General features: G+C 40.7%; 1 pseudogene; it reads right to left on the bottom strand.

Annotated features, from left to right (window-relative positions):
• Nucleotides 1-5,299: 5,299 nt before the first annotated feature.
• LOC102818412 overlaps nucleotides 5,300-8,212 on the bottom strand; it is a 4,909-nt pseudogene continuing 1,996 nt past the window's right edge.

Below are 8,212 nucleotides of genomic sequence, written 5' to 3'. Positions count from 1 at the left end.
CCCCTAGCTCTAGGTTCCCTCTTGAAAGCTTGTAAGCCAGTTACTTCTTGCCTTTGTAGTCCCTCCCTCCCCATTTGGGTATCCAATGTCCAAGTTGTCCCTCTCTGTCTACTCTGTGTGTGGAGGGGGTGGGAATGTTTCTTGCTGTAAGGATTTATCACCTCTTTTGTGTCACTGCGTTTGTATGCATAGGTCAAGTTCATCAGCTTGGATCAGCTCAATCTTCTTTCTCCTCCCTACCCCTCCCCCCCTTCTTTCTTTTCCTGGTTGAGCTCTGATCATCCAGTCATCCAGTCCTGGTCACATGGGTGGTTGTCATCTGCAAGTGTGGGTGTTCTTGTGCACATGCCCTCTCTTCCTATCAGCTGGCAGCTCCATAAAATGGTTATTTTATCCACTCATGACTAGCAGCATCATGCCTATATCATTTGGAAAAATTGGCTCAACTTGTTAGGCAGATCTTATAAGTGGTTACACATTTAATGATACAGTATTTTAAGAAATCATTAAGACACCAATGTCATTACAAATGATTAAGTATTGGGAAGTTATCAGTCTCGAGGTGGCAGATATTTATTTTTCAAATTTTTCATTTTTACTTGAAAGCCAAATTAGCAATGAGCTTAAAAAAAACAACCCACTTCATTTTTGACAAATGTCTACCACTCAAGTATGGATAACCATAGTTTACAGTTAATTCATTCAAATAAAAATGGTGTTCATAAAAAGCGACGAGTTGAGTTCACAATTTAAACATTCACAGAAGTGCAGTTTCCTGCAATAACTTATCATACTTTGGTGTGCACACTTCCCATATCACACAGAATGTTAAGAACATGTGTAATCCTTAAGGTCACTATCCTGGTTGTGATTTTCTTGTTGCAAAAACAGTAGCATTGGGGTAAACTGGGTAAATAGTATGTGGTATCTCTCTTACTATTTCTTGCAACTGCATATGAACCTACAATTACTTCAAAATAAATTAAATTTTCACTTAGAAATGTGTACTAAAGGGTTTGGAATGAATAAAATGAAGTTTTACTGCTTTACAGTCTTAAGTAGACCTTAGAATTGTTTTTAAGCATAAGTGGTGATGAAGACTACAATAATTACCAGTATAGCTTGGTGAGACTGTCTTAATTTGTGGCAAGACCACAGTAACTCAGCCACCACTGCTTTTGTGGTACCATCAGCACAGTGGGAAAACAATCAAATGTCTTAGTATTATGAGAATTATTTTAATCATGAAAATATTTGAAAAGATCTTAGAGGTCCCCAATCCTATGCTGGCCACACTTAGGGAAACACTGTTTGATAAATTAAAAATAGAATTAAATAAAATAGTTCTATTAAAACTTATTGCCACATCTTTTTAGAAGGTACATCTTGATGGTTACATTGAGCTTTATGAAGTGACATTGTTTTAACTATTATCATCTTGTCTTTCAAGTTTTCACTGTAGAATCTGATACTTTCCATGGGGTGGTAGCTCAGGAGCATTTTTTCTGTTTGTCTTTAAACATCTAGAGCAGTTACCTCATCACATGAAAGATGGGGCACAAGTGGATAGCTCTCCAAACACAGACTGAGAAATAATATTAAAATACAAGACTAAGAGGAATTCACAAATATGAGTACTTCCAGTCAACTTCCAAGTTTGCACAGATTTTAGTGCCAAGCCTCGGTTACCTGGCCCAACTTGGTCTCTTCTGAGAAGCACCAGCAAGACCTGATTAGGTTTAAGAATCAGCAGGAGTGGACCTAAAAGGGGTCAAAAGATGCTACTTCTTTTTTAGAACATTTTCACTGTTCTCTATTGGGTTCTTGCCCCTTAGAAACTTTCCCAGCAGATCTGTTTGAATCTACTCGATTCTCAATGTAGCAGTTCTCTGGTATTTTTTCTTGTTAAGAGTTTTAAACAATTCAAGACTAAATCTTGTAGTTTTAGGACCAAATGACTTGAAAACGGAGACATATTCTTTCTAAAAGTTAAAACAACAACAACAACAACAACCCCACAATAACAAAAGGTAAATGTTTAATTTTAGAATCCTTATTTTGGTAACTTGATTTTATGGGAAAGAATTTATTCTGACTCAGGGGATATGTCTTAATTTTCTAGTGTTGCTGTAACACAAGTATCACAAGTGGATGGTTTTTAACAAATTTCTATTCTCACAATTTCAGAAGGTAGATGTCTAAATTCAGGGTGCTGTCTCTAGCGGTAGGCTTTCTTTCTCTGTCAGCCCAGGAGGAAGGTTGTTGACTCTTCTGAGCTTCCGTTCCTGGGCAATCTTCGTGTGGTGTAGTATGTGTCTCTGGCCAGCTCTGCTTCTTTCTTGTTTATTTAATCTCTTTTGGATCTTAAAATAGATGTAGACACACCAAATTCTGATGTTGCAATGTAGGAAAAGCACTGGACTGCTAATCACAAGGTTGGGGTTCAAATCCACCAGTTGCTCCTCGGAAACCCTATACAGGGTCACTTGGGAGTTGGAACCCACTCTACAGCAACACACACTAGTCTTGTCTCATTAACATAACAAAGACAACCCATTCCCTAACGGAATTAAATTCACAAGCATAGAAGATTTACAACATACATTTTAGGGTAACATAACATAAAACCAAAAACATGATAAAATTCGAAAGAGATTTTTCTATTGAGTAGGAATAAGGCCAGTCAGCCCAGGCATTGCCTTGGGGGGGAAAGTGGGAAGGCACGTCATGCCAACTGTTCCATTTAGGCTAATATTTCGTAATTTCTCACCAGTTTCTTTGCACTCTGCTCAAATTTATTCAATTTTTTAATACAAATTAACACAAACACCTCGTATACTTAGGACAATGAATACTTAATTCTAACTCTGTTGAAATTGAGATTTAAATTACTAAATTGGGTGGCTGGAAACAAAAGAAATTTACTCTCCCATGTTCTGAAGATCAGAATCAAGGTGTCAGTATGGCCATGTTCTTTCGAAGGCTCTAAGGAAGACTCCTTCTCTGCTTCTTCCTAACTTCCGGTGGTTGCTGACACTCCTTGGCTTGTAGCTACATCATTCCAGTTTTTGCTTCATCTGCACATGCCCATCTTCTCTCTCTGAGCATCCGTCTCCAAATAACTCACTCTTCATAAGGACAACATCAGTGGATTTAGGGCCCACTCTAATGCATTATAACCTCATCTTAACTTGATTAAATCTACAAAGATCACATTTCCAAATAAGGTCAATTTCACAGTCACTGGGGTTAAGACATCAACATATTTTTGGAGGGACACAATTTAACCCATTACAGGATCCATGTTTATTTTTTCCTCTAAATTGATAACCAGTGGCTTAAACATTGTCTGGTATTTGCCATTTTCACAGTAATTTGAAGTGCCACTGTATCACACTTTAAGTGCTCATGCACTTAAAAAGATGTGTTTTCTTTTTTTTTTTTTGGGGGGGGGTATGGCTCTAAAGATATATTCTAAATACCTGTGTCAGAGCAAAAAGACATATATTTTCCTGATATATATTTAGAAATTTTATTTTCAAAATAAAACTCAGAATTACTTACTTAAGTTCCATGGGAAAAAAATTAAAGGGATTTGACCCAAGATCTACCAATTAATTTGTGGGACATTATTGTTTTCAAAGAGAGAATTATTTACAACCAGAGCATGGTAGATTTTATAATGGTTGTTGTTGTTAAATGCCATCAAGTCGATTCCAACCCATAGTGACCCCATATAGGGTTTCCAAGGAGCAGCTGGTGAGCTTGAACCACCAACCTGGCAGTTCAAATGAGTTTGCAGTGTGATGTATTAGCCCACAGCACCATCACAGGACTCCTTATAATAGTTTGTTGCTTGTTGCTAAGTACCGTGGAGTCGGTTCTGACTCATGGTGATCCTGCACAGGGTTTCTGAGGCTGTAAATCTTTACAGGAGCAGAAAGCCTCATCTTTCTCCCACGGAACAGCTGGTAGTTTCAAACTACCGACCTTGAGGTTAGCAGTCCGATTCATAACCATTATGCTACCAGAGCTCCTTCTTATAATGGTTAGAAAGATTAAAATCAAAATGGGATGTTATGTGGCAATTCAAGAGAGAATAGAAAGTAATTTAATATCCTGCGTTTGTATAGTGTGGTTTCTTCAAAACAGCATATAATTAAATTTCTAGTCTAAATATACCAGTCAATAAAAATATCTCCAATATGACCTTAATCTGGAAACAGGAGAAAGCCCCATGAAGAAGCAAAGCTAGGATATTTCAAAAGACAGACACCTCGTTTCAAAACTTAGAGATTGGGCATTTACTATCTTTCTCATATATCAGCGTAGACTCCTGGTGTGGTGCTGTAGGAGCAGCACTGGGCTTCAAACCACAAGGTCGGCAGTTCAAACCCACCAGCTATTCCTCAGAAACCCTTTACTGGACCACTATGAGGGGAATCAATACACTCAATGGCACTTAACAACAACTACTCAACCACAAGACCTATTCTCATGAATTCACCATTCCCTAAACTCTCCTTGAGGCTGACTTTCCTGGGTTACATATAGCCTGAAGACTCAAAATTAAACCAGCAAAGGGTGCTGCCAACTTGTCTTTTGTTTTTACACAGCTTTGGCGCTGCAGGATGAGCACCGGAAGAACCGCTAACCGCAAGGTTGGTGGTTCAAACCCGCTGACTGCTCCTCAGAAAACGTATACATAGTGTGCTCTACGGCACTTAGCAACAACAATAAAAACAATAGGCCAGACAGACAAGCTCTAGTACAGTCATTTCCACAAGCTCCAGGTTCCTCTGCAAGGAATGTACAAGTATACTTGAGAAATGATTTTGGAATTGCCTGTACCCTAACTTCAACTGATTTTTAAAGTATTCAAGTTACCCGAGTTTCCACAAACCATCATTCTAGCTTTAGAAAGTGAGAAGTGCTTAAAAATGGGCCAGCAATTCTCCTTTGGAGTCCTGGTATGGCACCATAAGATAAGCACTGGATCTCAAGGTTGGTTTGAGCCGTAAGGTCAGCAGTTCAAATCCACTAGCCACTACACGGAAACCCTACACCAGGTTGCTGAGCCAGAACCGATTCAAGGGCACGTAACGACAACAATTCCCCTTTGGGTGGACTGGAGATGCTGACTCTCCAGCATCTCTGCTTTGGTGCCTGGTCACGACTTATTACTAAAACCACAGCCAAACTCTGAAAACACTTTCCACACTATGTGTCTCCTCGGGTGTTTGACTAAACGTCTGACTTTCGACTAAAGGCTTCACTACACACCTTGGACACACAGTTTCTATTCTGAGTGTGTTCTCTGATGTTGGATGAGATTTGACTTGCAACTAAATCCTCGCTCACACTTCTTGCAAATGCAAGGTTTCTCCCCTGAATGTGTTTTCTGGTGTCTGGTGAGGTCTGAGTGTCGTCTAAAGCCTTGTCCACACTCCCTGCACACATGAGGCTTCCCCACTGAGTGTGCCCGCTGATGTGTAATGAGTGATAACTTATCTGAAAAGCCTTGCCCACACTCCCTGCACACAAAGGGCACATCACCTGAATGGGTCCTCTTATGCCTGTTTAGGTTTGGTTTCTGGCTAAAGCTTCTACCACACTCCCTGCATACGAAAGGTTTTTCCCCTGAATGTGTATGTCCTCAGGTGTAAGATGAGTGTTGACCTATCATTAAAGCCTCGTCCACATTGCCTGCACACAAATGGCTTCTCCCCTGAGTGTGTGTGTCCTTTGGTGTGTTATGAGGGTGAATTTCCGAGTGAAGCCTCACCCACACTCCCTGCACACAAATGGCTTCTCCCCAGAGTGTGACCTCTGGTGTTTGTTGAGGCTTGATTTCAGCCTAAAGCACTGCTCACACTCCAAACACACGTAAGGCTTAACCCCTGAGTGTGTCGTCTGATGGATCTTGAGGTTTGATTTCCCGCTAAACTGATGTCCACATTCTGTGCATACAAATGGCTTCTCTCCTGTGTGGATCCTTAGGTGTCTGACGAGGTGTGGCTTCTGGCTAAAGGCTTGTTCACATTCCTTGCAAACATATGGCTTCTCTCCTGAATGTGTCCTCTTATGCCGAATGAGGTGTGAATTCTGACAGAAGCCCTGCGCACATTCTCTGCAAACATAAGGCTTCTCTCCAGAGTGTACCCTCTGGTGAGTGATGAGGTTAGACTTCAATCTAAAGTTTACCCCACATTCTTTGCATACATAAGGCTTGAGTCCTGAATGCATCCTCTGATGAATGAAGAGGTTTGACTTCCAAGTAAAGTTACGTCCACAGTCCTTACACACATATGGTTTCTCCCCTGAATGCGTCCTTTGGTGGGCGGTGAGAGTTGACTTCCAGATAAAGCCCCATCCACATTCCCTGCATACATAAGGCTTCCTCCCAGAGTGTGTCCTCGGGTTCTTCATAATGTCAAAGTCTTGTTCCCACTCACTGTACATGTAAGGGCTTTCCTCTGTGTGTACCTTCTGAACATTGAATAGCCTTGACTTCTTGATAAAGCCTAGCCCAAATACTCCATATTTGACTGCTCCAAATCCTGAGATTTCTAAATCATTAAATACACTGTCTGTTTCCCCAAGGTCTGTGCTTTGTTCTGAGCTGAGCTCCACATTCACCACTGTGTTGTCTTCCTTGGAGTGGACAGGCTGTTCTGATGGGCTGGAGAATACCTTTGAAGTACCACTCTTGTTTACTCTCCCAAACAGGTGTTTGGAGTCTTTCTCTTGAACTTCTGCTTTGTCACAAGAACAGCTCTGACCAAAGAGTTGTTCTTGCTGCTGTTTCTGACCTCCTGGGTATTGTTTCCCTGGATAGAAATGGTTTTCTGGATATAAATTTGAGAATATCCCAGGGAGATGACTGAGCCACTCATGTTGGCTGAGGGCTTGCTGACTGGATAATGTCAGAGGGCAGGAGGGACATGGGTGAATTGCTGGCTCTGATCCTCCTGAAGAAAGAATGTTTTCAGTCAGTTATGACTTAGACCTGCTTATATCATTTTGCCTTACCTTATAGATACGCCCCACTGATCATTTATTATACAGAATTCATTTAAAGTTCATAAGCTGTTTCCAACCAAGACATTCTCCTAAGACCTGTCTTTTACTTCACTTTACACATTGCAATTACTATTACAAGGGTGAGCAAAGCACTTGGTAGGCTAAGTCCAAGTTACAGGCTGGATTGAACCCAACAGGTGAGTTGTTATGTTTTTTGTTTGTTTCTATTTTTGTTGTGGTCCACCAGTTAAAAATAATATTTACATTTTAAATAAAATTTTTGCCATTTTACATTTAATAATATATATGGAGTCCTGGCATGGTGCTGCAGGTTAATGCGCTGGACTGCAAGGTCAGTTTGAACTGCAAGGTCGGTGATTCAAGCTCACCAGCCACTCCTTAGAAACACTATACAGGTTGACTGTGTATTGGAAACGACTCAACGGCACTTGACAACAACATGGAGTTCTGGTAGCATAGTAGGCAACAAGTTGGGCTGCTAACTGCAAGGTCAGCAGTTCTAACTAATCTACCAGATTTTTTGCTCCTATAAAGATTTACAGTCTCGGAAACCCTATACATACAGGGTTGCTATAAGTCAGAACCAACTCCACAGCACATAACCACCACCATATATAGATATATGTTGTTGCTGTTTTATATATATATATATTGCTGCTGTTAAGTGCCATTGAGTCAGTTCTGACTGACAGCTACTCTGTATAGCGTTTCTGAGGAGTAGCTGGTGAGCCTGAACTGCTGACCTTGCAGTACAAAGACTTTATGGTTGAGTCATGTATATATATATATGTGACTAGAAGGAGCTCTGGCAGCATAGTGGTTACAAATCGGGTTGCTAATCTCACGGTCAGCAGTTTGAAACTACCAGCTTTTCCTTGGGAGGAGGATGAGACTTTCTGCTCCCGTAAAGATTTATAGCCTCAGAAACCCTGTACAGGGTCACTATGAGTCGGAACCACCTCCATGGCACCCAATCAATCAACCAATGCAATAAAAGTCCTGGTGTGGTGCTGTGAGCTAAAGCACTGGACTACAAAGTCAGTTTTTAAACCACACGGTTGGGGGTTCAAACTCACCAGCCATTCTTTGGAAACCTTATACAGGGTCACTATGAGTCAATATATCCAGTTTACACTCCCAGCTAAGGTTGTTCATGATATAAGTAGAT

Source organism: Chrysochloris asiatica, unplaced genomic scaffold (assembly GCF_000296735.1).
Source record: "Chrysochloris asiatica unplaced genomic scaffold, ChrAsi1.0 scaffold00104, whole genome shotgun sequence".
Classification (NCBI taxonomy): domain Eukaryota; kingdom Metazoa; phylum Chordata; class Mammalia; order Afrosoricida; family Chrysochloridae; genus Chrysochloris; species Chrysochloris asiatica.
The sequence above is the reverse complement of the archived record's forward strand: the minus strand, read 5'-3'. Positions and strand labels throughout refer to the sequence as shown.